The 12,245-nt window shown below is 46.0% G+C and overlaps 1 protein-coding gene across 2 annotated transcripts in view; it reads left to right on the top strand.

Annotated features, from left to right (window-relative positions):
* eys (eyes shut homolog) overlaps positions 1-12,245 on the top strand; it is a 722,499-nt gene that overhangs the window by 171,720 nt on the left and 538,534 nt on the right. The window lies entirely within an intron of this gene.

Below are 12,245 nucleotides of genomic sequence, written 5' to 3'. Positions count from 1 at the left end.
TACAGACCTCTGTCATCATTTTAAGTGGGAGAACTTGCACAATTGGTGACTGACTAAATACTTTTTTGCCCCACTGTAATAACATTTTTATGTGGAAAAAAAAAGACACCAAAACCAATCCATTCAACATGTTTTAATCCTTCAGTCATCCAGCAGCTTTACAAATTCCATTCTTCCATCCATCCATTTCCAACTGTATGTCCCCTCTTATGGTCGCTTGGGGGTCAGAGGTGTGTGCTGGAGCATATGCTCCCTCCACTCGGGAAGGCGGGGTACACCCTGGACTAGTATAGTCCTGATACCAATATTTTTGCATTATTCCCATTATTTTAACAAAAATTTTTTAGGATATATTAAACATATTTCCTATTGCAAGTTCATCCTTAAATAAAATAGTGAACATACAAGACAACTTGTCTTTTAGTAGTAAATAAATAACAAAGGCTCCTAATTTAGTCTGCTGACATATGCAGTGACATATTTTGTCAGTTTCCATTCTATTATTCTGTCAACATTATTAAAGACAAGTGGTAGAAAATTAATTATTAATCTACTTGTTCATTTACTGTTAATATCTGCTTATTTTCTCTTTTCATTTGTTCTATTCTAAACTTCTGTTAAAATGTAATATTTACCTATTCTTCTGTTGTTTGGATGCTTTACATTAGTTTTGGATGATACCACAAATTTGGGTATCAACCGGATACCAATTTGTTACAGGATCATACATTGGTCATATTCAAAGTCCTCTTGTGTCCAGGGATATATTTCCTTAGTTTATGAACATAATATACATTTTTTTTTTAAAACTCGTCCTGCAGGGATGATACTTGTAAGAAACTTACTTTATTTGTCGCCATGGAGGCGGGAATAGAGATTTAGAAGTAGCTAAAACACTGCCGACTGGGGATGGACTTTAGCCGCTAGCTAGCTTGTCATGTCTTGAAGCAGCTCTTCTTGAGGGCGTTTCAATGATACAACTTCAACTTTATCGTTAGTTTTTAAGACAAAATGTGTCCGTTCTCCCTTTTCTGTCTACACACTGTGTCTTCTTGTAAATACTCCGTGATTGTGCGCTGCCGAACATGCTCGTCTGCTTGTAAACCAGCAATGACACGACATGACGACGACGACGGGGTGGGGGGGGTTGGGGAACCGGTACTTTTCAGAGGCGGTATAGTACCGAATGAGACCAAAACACTTAAAACAAGTAAAACACTAACATAAAATCTGCTTAGTTAGAAATATTATCTTATCAGAAAGAAAATATGCAAATTTCACCCTTATTTGAGATATTTAATCTTACTTAGATTTCAGTTTTTGCAGTGCAGGCACTGCGCAAAAGTCTCTTGCTCTCTGTCCCTCAAGACAGAACGGAAGGCTCCAAATGGTAGTAGTTCAGTGAGTTTCAGTTTCGTCTGCAATGCATTCCATGCCATAGTGGCAGCAATGCCAAAAGTTATTTTGCCAAATTCAGTCCGTACATGGGGAACAGTTAAAACATAGAAATTGTTACAACGTAACGCATAAGAGCTGTTTTTTCTTTGTAACAAAGTACCCAAGTATTGAGGTATTAAACCTGTGAACGGCTTCCAGCCGCCATCGTGCGGGTTGCATAGACCATCCATGAAAGACATCGCGGAGCAGGTTTGACTCCATCCATCCATCCATCCATCATCTTCCGCTTATCCGAGGTCGGGTCGCGGGGGCAACAGCCTAAGCAGGGAAACCCAGACTTCCCTCTCCCCAGCCACTTCGTCTAGCTCTTCCCGGGGGATCCCGAGGCGTTCCCAGGCCAGCCGGGAGACATAGTCTTCCCAACGTGTCCTGGGTCTTCCCCGTGGCCTCCTACCGGTTGGACGTGCCCTAAACACCTCCCTAGGGAGGCGTTCGTGTGGCATCCTGACCAGATGCCCGAACCACCTCATCTGGCTCCTCTCGATGTGAAGGAGCAGCGGCTTTACTTTGAGTTCCTCCCGGATGGCAGAGCTTCTCACCCTATCTCTAAGGGAGAGCCCCGCTGCACGGCGGAGGAAACTCATTTCGGCCGCTTGTACCCGTGATCTTATCCTTTCGGTCATGATCCCAAAGCTCATGACCATAGGTGAGGATGGGAACGTAGATCGACCGGTAAATTGAGAGCTTTGCCTTCCGGCTCAGCTCCTTCTTCACCACAACGGATCGGTACAACATCCGCATTACTGAAGACGCCGCACCGATCCGCCTGTCGATCTCACGATCCACTCTTCCCTCACTCGTGAACAAGACTCCTAGGTACTTGAACTCCTCCACTTGGGGCAGGGTCTCTTCCCCAACCCGTGGGAGGTTTGACTCTCGTTTATTATTTCAATAAACAGTGCTGGGTCCCAGTCGGTCACACCGATTTCCAGCGCTTCCTCCTTTGCTGCTTGTCTCGGCTCGCCTTTTGGTCGCCGGTGACTGCGTCTTCCTCGGGGGTTCATAGCTCGTCTGGTCTCGCCCGTCTTCTTCGTCTGCTGCTTCTCCTACTTCTTCTGCCCCGATTGCTCCTCCTCCTCCCCTTTTATACAGCAGGAGAAGATGCACAGATTGAGAGCAGGTGTGTCTTTTACGCACCTGGCTCCGATTGCTGCAGCGTCGCTCCAGGCGCGCCCCGCCTCTCTGCTCCGCCGCACACTCTTGAGTAGGACCACGTTTTGTCCTACCCCGCTGTCGGCCCGTCGGATCCGCCTCTCCACAAAACCTAAAAGAGCTTTATAAATGATGGTCAGCCAATGTGTGTATCTGCCTGCACTCAATGAAGATAAGTCTGACTTCATATACAGTTGACAATGGTGGGTGAGACTACGACAGCCAGTAACAAATCTTAGTGCTGAGTGGAAAACAGTGTCCAAGGACTGGAGGCATTTAGATGAAGCACTAAAATAAAGTACGTCTCCATAATCAATTACGGGCAAGATAGTTGCTGTCACCAATTTCTTTCTGACTTTAAGAGAGAAGCAGTTTTTATTTCTAAAAAGGAAACCAAGCTTTACCCTAAGCTTAGAGACCAAGTTGTTAATATGGGCTTTAAATGTAAGCTCCTGATCAAGAGTAAAACCAGAGTACTTGTAATTTAAGACCTGCTCTAGGGTTTCCATTTGATGTTACAATATTTTGAATATTTTCCAGTAGCACCCTTGAATGAGAGAAAACCATTACCTTGCTTTTATCTGTATTTAAAACCAATTTAAGATCAAATAAGCGAGCTTGGATGACATCAAAAGCAGCTTGTAAAAACTCAAAAGCCTGTGTGATGGAGGTTGAACAGCATTAAATAAAGGTGTCGTCATGGGGGTACCATGCATACTAGACATAAAGACCCTGAGCCCGGGAATCAAATCCAGGACCGTCTCGCTGTGCAGCATGAGTGCTACACAAATTATAAATTTATAAAATATTTATATTTTTCACAGTTCAAATATGTTTACGCACGAACAGAGCGTTTTTTCTCAAGCGTCTGTCTTTTCAGCGCGATCGCATCCTTTCTTAAAGCCATTTGTGTGTAACTGGGCCAGGATTGCAAATATTATAAGCGTGCTAAATATATCAATCAATCAATCAATCAATGTTTATTTATATAGCCCCAAATCACAAATGTCTCAAAGGACTGCACAAATCATTACGACTACAACATCCTCGGAAAAACCCACAAAAGGGCAAGGAAAACTCACACCCAGTGGGCAGGGAGAATTCACATCCAGTGGGACGCCAGTGACAATGCTGACTATGAGAAACCTTGGAGAGGACCTCAGATGTGGGCTACCCCCCCCCCCCCCCCCCCCCCCCCCCTCTAGGGGACCGAAAGCAATGGATGTCGAGCGGGTCCAACATGATGCTGCGAAAGTTCAATCCATAGTGGCTCCAACACAGCCACGAGAGTTCAGTTCAAAGCGGATCCAAGACAGCAGCGAGAGTCCCGTCCACTGGAGACCATCTCAAGCGGAGGCGGATCAGAGGCGTAGAGATGTCCCCAATCGATACAGGCGAGCGGTCAGTCCTGGGTCCCGACGAGCGGTCCATCCTGGGTCTCGACTCTGGACAGCCAGTACTTCATCCATGGTCATCGGACCGGACCCCCTCCACAAGGGAGGGGGGGGACATAGGAGAAAGAAAAGAAGCGGCAGATCAACTGGTCTAAAAAGGAGGTCTATTTAAAGGCTAGAGTATACAGATGAGTTTTAAGGTGAGACTTAAATGCTTCTACTCAGGTAGCATCTCGAACTGTTACCGGGAGGGCATTCCAGAGTACTGGAGCCCGAACGGAAAACGCTCTATAGCCCGCAGACTTTTTTTGGGCTCTAGGAATCACTAATAAGCCGGAGTCTTTTGAACGCAGATTTCTTGCCGGGACATATGGTACAATACAATCGGCAAGATAGGCTGGAGCTAGACCGTGTAGTATTTTATACGTAATTAGTAAAACCTTAAAGTCACATCTTAAGTGCACAGGAAGCCAGTGCAGGTGAGCCAGTACAGGCGTAATGTGATCAAACTTTCTTGTTCTTGTCAAAAGTCTAGCAGCCGCATTTTGTACCAACTGTAATCTTTTAATGCTAGACATGGGGAGACCCGAAAATAATACGTTACAGTAATCGAGACGAGACGTAACAAACGCATGGACATATAAACGAAACTGAGTGGTCTAAGAACAATTTTTTTCGTGATTGCTAAATGATTAGATTAGCATCTTCTCCTTCTGGTGTTGGGGGCGTTGTAAAGATCAGCATACTGTATATGTATATGCATATGTACATATATGTATATGTACGTATATGTATATTCAATGAAGAAACAAATAGATTTTGCTCATTTAAAAGACCTAATCTTCTGTCCACAACTTGATAAATTAGTTTTGCATGCGCTGTCAAGTTTGCACGCGTTTTAATACACAAAGACCTTTAGTAGATCAGGCCTGTATTGTTTCGCCTAAAATTATTCATACACTGGCTTAATGAAGCTTTGATTGTTGAATGGGTATATTTTAGTTCGAAATGTCACATGCCAGTAATTAGTTCTATATCAGGAGTTTTCAGAGAACATAATAGAATAGGGGCGGCATAGCTCGGTTGGTAGAGTGGCCGTGTCAGCAACTTGAGGGTTGCAGGTTCGATTCCCGCTTGTGCCATCCTAGTTACTGCCGTTGTGTCCTTGGGCAAGACACTTTACCCACCTGCTCCCAGTGCCACCCACACTGGTTTAAATGTAACTTAGATATTGGGTTTCACTATGTAAAGCGCTTTGAGTCACTTGAGAAAAGCGCTATATAAATATAACTCACTTCACTTCACAATAGAGACATCCACTATTTTACAAAGCATTTTTTGGCAGTTTTATGATCATGCTGTTTACTTTCTTAACATAGGAATTAAACATTTATTAAGTTCCTTTAAATCAAAGTTTGCTTATTACGTGTGAAACAGTTTTTTTTGTAATTTTTTCCAAGTTTCCAAAGGTGGTCTTCACACTTTGAAAATCGCTACCCTGAATGATGCTTGCCCTTGTCCTGCAGTCCCTCAGGATTGTACAAAAGACAGTAAACTCTAAATCGTCAGACAACTACACTAAGGGGTTCCTGATCCGATGTTGCTATCGGGTATCGGTCCGATATCAGCAGAACAACAAGTATCAAATCATTGATTTAAACTCCGATACAAGCAGTCTTGTGGCATGTATCTTGGCAGACAGCTAACATTTAAAGGCCTACTGAAACCCACTACTATCCACTACGCAGTCTGATAGTTTATACATCAATGATGAAATATTAACATTGCAACACATGCCAATACGGCCTTTTTAGTTTACTAAATTGCAATTTTAAATATCCCGGGAGTTTTTTCTTGAAAACGTCGCGTAATGATGACGTGTACGCGTGACGTCATGGGCTGTTAGGAAGTATGAGCGCTGCTAAAAGTCGTTTGCTTTAACCGCATAGTTACACAGTATTTTGGAGATCTGCGTTGCTGAATATTTTGCAATTTGTTCAATTAATATTGGAGAAGTCAAAGTAGAAAGATGGAGTTGGGAAGCTTTAGCCTTTAGCCACACAAACACACGGTGATTCCCTGTTTAAAATTCACAGGGGTGAAACTTTACTATGGATGACAGCGAACATGGATCCCAACTGAATGTCAACCGGCAGGTTTCGGTGAGAAAATTGTGGTAAAGAGTCCCTTCTTACCGGAGATCAGCTGAGCTTGTGCCGCCCATAAATCTGCCGTCGACCACTGAGATGCTGCGCGTCAACACACCCGTGGACACATTTCCCAGAATTATCCTATTAAATGTGTCTAAAAACATTTGAATCCGTCCCAATGCAATCGCTTTTTTTTTTTTTTTTTTAGTCCGTCGCTATCAATATCCTCAAACACTAATCTTTCATCCTCGCTCAAATTAATGGGGAAATTGTCGTTTTCTCGGTCCGAATAGCTGTTTTTGTTAGAGACTCCCATTAAAAACAATGTGAAGATGTGAGGAGCCATCAACATGTGACATCATCGTCTGCGACCTCCGGTAGAGGCAAGGCTTTTCTGTTAGCAAGCAAAAGTTGCGAACTTTATCGTGGATGTTCTCTACTAAATCCTTTCAGCAAAAATATGGCAATATCGTGAAATGATCAAGTATGACACATAGAATGGACCTGCTATCCCCGTTTGAATAAGAAAATCTCATTTCAGTAGGCCTTTAAATTTCTAAAATCTAAACAGAAGGTTATTTATTTTTCTATTTTTTAGTAAAGTCTTTACAAAATGTAAGCATGGTAGGTTATAGGCTTCTTGAATAGACACACAACAGCTATAGTCAGCACAGACTAGCACACAAGACATATATAAGTGTTGTTAATTAAACAATATCAAAGACCAAAATACAAATTTTGTCAATATGAACAAGTATCAAATAAGTATATTCGCATATTAATTACAGATACAAAGTCTCCAAGTCTTCAGTAAGTATTGTTGCATCGGACCAGTCTTAATCTCTGGGAATAATAGACACTGGTCAATCCCAAGTTTTTTAGATGACATAAATGTTGAGTAAGAAGGACCACCAAGACAGAATGGCAATATTACCAAGTTTTACTAAAGCTTAAGGAGACCAACCTTACAATGCTTAGCAGCATCAAGAAGTGGTCTGAAAATCAAACGGAAAGAGTCAGACTATTTAGCACGATAACAGCCCCCTCCCACCCAGAAAGAATTACAGTCTTATTGTTCTAAACCAGGCGGCCCCTGAGACGTTATTTTGCGGCCCCCACCTTAATTATAAAAGTTTAATGTTAGCGCGGCCCGCAAGGTTTTATACGAATGGCGCTTGACAGCATTGTGTTATTTGGTTCCAAAATGGCTCTTTCAACATTCTGGGTTGCCTACCCCTGCGTTAGTGGAAAAGCGGCAAATGGGTGAAAGCGACAGAAACATTGCCATGGAGACGATTGTTCTCTTACGTGCCTGGCTGCAGTCACACCGCGACACCTGTCCGTCAGTAATAACGGATAATTTGGACCAATTCAAAGTGTTATTTGTTTTTCGACGAACACTACATAAATTTCTATATGACACCGGATAACACTCCGGGAACCGTCACTTTTTTGCGCTCGCTATCCCGGTAGTTTCCCGGTTATTATCCACCGACCGCCGTGTTGCTGTACGGAGGGAGGAAAAGCGGAACGAGACACATTGCGGAAATAACATTATTCTCCGTGCGTCGGATAAATACAAATATATTCCACAACCCCAAACATGTCTTTTTCAAATCTTGCAGTAAAGAGAAAGGGTTATGATGAGCAAAGGCAATTCCAGGAAAAGTGGGAGATGCAATATTTCTTTGTTGAGCACAAGGGCACTCCGACGTGTCTTATTTGTAGGAGAAAGTTGCGGTGCACAAGGGATACAATTTGGAACGTCATTAGATAACTAGACATGCTGAGGAGTATGCAACATTGTTTTTTTAAATATTTTCTTGTGGCCCAGCCTCACCCAGACTCTGCATCCAATCCCCCCCCAGGTAAATTGAGTTTGAGACCCCTGTTCTAAACTGATAAGGTAAACAAGGGAGTACATTATACTCCCAATACACATTCCAACACTTTCAAGGTGAAACAGAGTTTACTAGCGGACAAAAGGAAAAATCATAAAGTGTACAAATGGGAAAATACTGTCTGCTTTAAACATGACTATGGATAAAGAAAGAACACTTAAAAATATCTCATTTTCACAGTATCCAGTAAGAAACAAGTCTTTATCAATCAACTTATTGTGTCATGCGCTTGATTTAATGAACTATTGTGACGAGGGGTCGCCCAAAAGCAAGTCAACTTGCCACTTCAAATGCATACATCTGCTATATGGTAATGTTGATCCATGCTGATCAGAATACTATCACTATCGACCAATGCTCAAGGCTTCAATATCCGTATCATATTGTAAGTAAAAAAGTTGTAAGGGGACACTTTGCTAATAGATAAAAAAGTGAAATGCATTCATGCAATGAATAGAAATACTACTTTCTTTCTGGCATCATCGAGGGTGGATGCTCCCCTTTCCTCTCCCGTATCTCTCCTGCTTGCTTCTTTGTTTTGTCTTATCTTAACTTTCTTGTTGCCTCTTTTTGCCCTGCACTCCAAATCTAAACATTGGAACTATTTAACTGGCCACAACAAAATTGACAAGATCTTGGGTTGGGGGGAACCTGTGGTCGTGACGAAGCGGTTGTTGCTGGACACACGACGGACTCTTAGGAGAAGAAGGAGGGCCGCGTGCCTGGCGACCCTTTTTTGTCGAGGACGTGAACATATCCACTTATTCGGAATTATGACAACAGGACATCTGCTGATTGGAGTAAGCGTTGCTCTGGTTTGTCGACAAATTGGAAGTTGCTGGCAGTCTTCAAAGTACCCCAAAGCTGCCACAAATGATTGGAGGATGCGGGAAGAACTGTGGAATACATCGGACTGTCTACACCGCAGGTTTGAGGACCAGTCATAGACAATTTAGAGTGAAAAGCAAATTTTTATTTTCACTCGCATACAAATCATTCTAATTTGGATTGTTTCCCTGGCTTCGAGACTCTCCCGAAGAACACTGCAGCGAAGACACAACAAACTCCCTTCTTGTCTTTCATGGACACATACCTGTTGTTGTTGACTTTGGACTATCCATCCATCCATCATCCATCATCTTCCGCTTATCCGAGGTCGGGTCGCGGGGGCAACAGCCTAAGCAGGGAAACCCAGACTTCCCTCTCCCCAGCCACTTCATCTAGCTCTTCCCGGGGGATCCCGAGGCGTTCCCAGGCCAGCCGGGAGACATAGTCTTCCCAACGTGTCCTGGGTCTTCCCCGTGGCCTCCTACCGGTTGGACGTGCCCTAAACACCTCCCTAGGGAGGCGTTCGGGTGGCATCCTGACCAGATGCCCGAACCACCTCATCTGGCTCCTCTCGATGTGAAGGAGCAGCGGCTTTACTTTGAGTTCCTCCCGGATGGCAGAGCTTCTCACCCTATCTCTAAGGGAGAGCCCCGCCACACGGCGGAGGAAACTCATTTCGGCCGCTTGTACCCGTGATCTTATCCTTTCGGTCATGACCCAAAGCTCATGACCATAGGTGAGGATGGGAACGTAGATCGACCGGTAAATTGAGAGCTTTGCCTTCCGGCTCAGCTCCTTCTTCACCACAACGGACCGGTACAACGTCCGCATTACTGAAGACGCCGCACCGATCCGCCTGTCGATCTCACGATCCACTCTTCCCTCACTCGTGAACAAGACTCCTAGGTACTTGAACTCCTCCACTTGGGGCAGGGTCTCCTCCCCAACCCGGAGATGGCACTCCACCCTTTTCCGGGCGAGAACCATGGACTCGGACTTGGAGGTGCTGATTCTCATTCCGGTCGCTTCACACTCGGCTGCGAACCGATCCAGCGAGAGCTGAAGACCCCGGTCAGATGAAGCCATCAGGACCACATCATCTGCAAAAAGCAGAGACCTAATCCTGCGGTTACCAAACCAGAACCCCTCAACGCCTTGACTGCGCCTAGAAATTCTGTCCATAAAAGTTATGAACAGAATCGGTGACAAAGGACAGCCTTGGCGGAGTCCAACCCTCTCTGGAAATGTGTTCGACTTACTGCCGGCAATGCGGACCAAGCTCTGGCACTGATCGTACAGGGAACGGACCGCCACAATAAGACAGTCCGATACCCCATACTCTCTGAGCACTCCCCACAGGACTTCCCGAGGGACACGGTCGAATGCCTTCTCCAAGTCCACAAAGCACATGTAGACTGGTTGGGCAAACTCCCATGCACCCTCAAGAACCCTGCCGAGAGTATAGAGCTGGTCCACAGTTCCACGACCAGGACGAAAACCACACTGTTCCTCCTGAATCCGAGGTTCGACTATCCGACGTAGCCTCCTCTCCAGTACACCTGAATAAACCTTACCGGGAAGGCTGAGGAGTGTGATCCCACGATAGTTGGAACACACCCTCCGGTCCCCCTTTTTGAAGAGAGGAACCACCACCCCGGTCTGCCAATCCAGAGGTACCGCCCCCGATGTCCACGCGATGCTGCAAAGTCTTGTCAACCAAGACAGCCCCACAGCATCCAGAGCCTTAAGGAACTCCGGGCGGATCTCGTCCACCCCTGGGGCCTTGCCACCGAGGAGCTTTTTAACTACCTCAGCGACCTCAGCCCCAGAAATAGGAGAGTCCACCACAGATTCCCCAGGCACTGCTTCCTCATAGGAAGACGTGTTGGTGGGATTGAGGAGGTCTTCGAAGTATTCCTTCCACCTGTCCACAACATCCGCAGTCGAGGTCAGCAGAACACCATCCGCACCATACACGGTGTTGATAGTGCACTGCTTCCCCTTCCTGAGGCGGCGGACGGTGGTCCAGAATCGCTTCGAAGCCGTCCGGAAGTCGTTTTCCATAGCTTCCCCGAACTCTTCCCATGTCCGAGTTTTTGCCTCCGCGACCGCTGAAGCTGCACACCGCTTGGCCTGTCGGTACCTGTCCACTGCCTCCGGAGTCCTATGAGTCAAAAGGACCCGATAGGACTCCTTCTTCAGCTTGACGGCATCCCTCACCGCTGGTGTCCACCAGGGGGTTTTAGGATTTCCGCCCCGACAGGCACCAACTACCTTGCGGCCACAGCTCCGATCTGCCGCCTCGACAATAGAGGTGCGGAACATGGTCCACTCGGACTCAATGTCCAGCACCTCCCTCGTGACATGTTCAAAGTTCTTCCGGAGGTGGGAATTGAAACTTTGTCTGACAGGAGACTCTGCCAGACGTTCCCAGCAGACCCTCACAATGCGTTTGGGCCTCCCAGGTCTGTCCGGCATCCTCCCCCACCATCGCAGCCAACTCACCACCAGGTGGTGATCGGTAGAAAGCTCCGCCCCTCTCTTCACCCGAGTGTCCATAACATGAGGCCGCAAATCCGATGACACAACTACAAAGTCGATCATGGAACTGCGGCCTAGGGTGTCCTGGTGCCAAGTGCACATATGGACACCCTTATGTTTGAACATGGTGTTTGTTATGGACACACTGTGACGAGCACAAAAGTCCAATAACAAAACACCACTCGGGTTCAGATCCGGGCGGCCATTCTTCCCAATCACGCCTCTCCAGGTTTCACTGTCGTTGCCAACGTGAGCGTTGAAGTCTCCCAGTAGGACAAGGGAATCACCCGGGGGAGCACTTTCCAGTACTCCCTCGAGCGTTCCCAAAAAGGGTGGGTACTCTGAACTGCTGTTTGGTGCATAAGCACAAACAACAGTCAGGACCCGTCCCCCCCACCCGAAGGCGGAGGGAGGCTACCCTTTGGACTAGCGACTGCATAATACATCAAGGCCTCGGAACAGAGACATTATACGGGCTTACACGCACACACACACCCATCCATCCATCCATTTTCTACCGCTTATTCCCTTTCGGGGTCACGGGGGGGCGCTGGCGCCTATCTCAGCTACAATCGGGCGGAAGGCAGGGTACACCCTGGACAAGTCGCCACCTCATCGCAGGGTCAACACAGATAGACAGACAACATTCACACTCACATTCACACACTAGGGTCAATTTAGTGTTGCCAATCAACCTATCCCCAGGTGCATGTCTTTGGAAGCACACACACACATCCACAAAAAATATACCAACGCCCTCGACGCAAATCTCGTAGGGGTGATGAATGGATGGTCAGCGCTTGAGAGCTGCGGCCTACCAC

The sequence above is a fragment of the Nerophis ophidion genome, linkage group LG09, assembly GCF_033978795.1.
Source record: "Nerophis ophidion isolate RoL-2023_Sa linkage group LG09, RoL_Noph_v1.0, whole genome shotgun sequence".
Lineage (NCBI taxonomy): Eukaryota > Metazoa > Chordata > Actinopteri > Syngnathiformes > Syngnathidae > Nerophis > Nerophis ophidion.
This window is presented reverse-complemented; position numbering and strand designations above follow the sequence as displayed.